At 43.3% G+C, this 2,014-nt stretch overlaps 1 pseudogene; it reads left to right on the forward strand.

Annotated features, from left to right (window-relative positions):
• LOC111725642 overlaps nt 1-923 on the forward strand; it is a 72,717-nt pseudogene extending 71,794 nt beyond the window's left edge.
• The last annotated feature ends 1,091 nt before the right edge of the window (nt 924-2,014 follow it).

A 2,014-nucleotide genomic window follows, 5' to 3' on the forward strand; every position in this document is an offset into this window, starting at 1 on the left:
GCCTGTGGCTCAAAGGAATAGGGCGCTGGCTCCATATACTGGAGGTGGCAGGTTCAAACCCAGCCCCAGCCCAAAAAACTGCAAAAAAAAAATTAGCCAGGCATGTGAGCACATGCCTATTGTCCCAGCTACTCAAGAGGCTGAGGGACGTTGAGGCAAGAGGATCACCTGAGCCCAGGAGTTCAAGGCCACAGTAAGGTATGATTTTATTACAGCACTCTATCCTAGGCAACATAAAGAGACTTTGTCTCAAAAAAAATAAAAGAAAGAAAGGAAGAAAGGAAGGCAGGCAAGCAGGCAAGCAGGGACTCAAACACATATTTGTACATCATGTTCATAATAGCCAAACAGTGAAGGCAAGCCAAATGTCCATCATCATATGAATGGATAAAGTGGTACACATATTCAGATGAAATATTCTTCAGCCTTAAAAGGAAAGGATATTCTGACACATGCTAGAACATGGCTGAACCATAGTGAAGATTTTACGCTCAGTGAAATAAAGCAGTCACAGAAGGGCAAATACAGGTACTGCACGCTTCCCTTCTATGGGGAACCCAGAGTAACCAAGTCATGGAGACAGAACTGTGTTTACCAGGGGCTAGAAGGAGGAAGGAGACACATGAGTCATTATCTGCTGGGTACTGAGTTCCAGTCTGGGAAGATGAGAAAGTTCTGGAGATGGGTGATGGTGACGGTTGCCCAACAATGTAAGTGGACACTCCGAGGGGGCCCTGAACAATCAGACCCTCCTTGTTCTTGCACCTCACTCTGCTTCCTCTGCAACCCTGACTGACAGTCCCCGTCAGGCTGAGATGGAGAAATTCATTAAGATGAAACTGAAAAAGACAGAAAGGCACGCGAAAAATCCACTGCCTTCCAAAGAGACGCTCAACCTGGGGAAGCAAGCAGGTGAGTCGTAATGAGGCCAGCCCCCAACACTCATGACATGCCACAAGCGTTGCTTTCTTATTTTATTTCCTTTAGCTGTTTAACCCTATTAGATGCAAAGAGGTTGGATCACATTTAAATAACTGTGCTGCCCCTTTCACATCAAAGTATCGAGAACTACTGACAACACAGGCCACACCTGCTTCTACCCTCCGCCTATCTGGCTGGCAAGGAAGAAAAAGAACTGGCGTGTTGGTGAAGGAAGAAGCTGAGTGGGATGACAGGAACATCCAGAGTAAAACCTAGCTGGCCCAAAGTTTCCTGCAGGTGTAAGACGCGGTTTAATCAGAGTGTTTTTTATTTTTTTTTTCAGTTTTTGGCTGGGGCTGGGTTTGAACCCACCACCTCCGGCATATGGGGCTGGAGCCCAGGTGCCACCCAGAGTGCTACTCTTTTTGTTGTTGTTCAAATGATTTTAATTATTGTGATGCACAATTTTTAATATGCAAATAAAAAATTAAACCTGAAAAAATGGTAGAAATGGTGAATTTTATGTTACATATATTGTATCACATTTTAAAAAAACAAACCAGGATGGTGGTCACCACAGGAGAAGGGAGCGGGTAGGACTGAAAGAGCAACTGTACTAATGGTACATGCTGATGGCGTACTGGGTGCTGATTCTTTTACATTTGTGCTAGTTCATTGCCACATATGTGTGCTACAAAACATTTCATTGATTCTAAGGCACAGGGATATATCTCAAATGTGATAAGAAAAAAAATAGCCTTGGTTTATATTGTAAAATGTTATCTTTTTAGTGGTACAAAAATAATGATGCTTCTGACAATCAGTGGTGCTTTAGAGTAGATTAAATACAAAGTATGTGTTTGCATATACAAAGCATTTCATAATTAATTTTTTTTTTGAGACAGAATCTCACTATGTCGTCCTTGGTAGAGTGCCGTGGCATCATAGATCACAGCAACTGCAAAGTCTTGGGCTTAAGTGATTCTCTTGCCTCAACCTCCAAGTAGCTGGGACTACAGGTGCCTGCCACAATGCCCGGCTATTTTTTGTTGCAGTTGTCATTGTTGTTTAACTGGCCCGGGCCAGGTTCGAA

This window comes from Otolemur garnettii, unplaced genomic scaffold (genome assembly GCF_000181295.1).
Source record: "Otolemur garnettii isolate 467f Iridium unplaced genomic scaffold, OtoGar3 scaffold00045, whole genome shotgun sequence".
NCBI classification, from domain to species: Eukaryota; Metazoa; Chordata; class Mammalia; order Primates; family Galagidae; genus Otolemur; species Otolemur garnettii.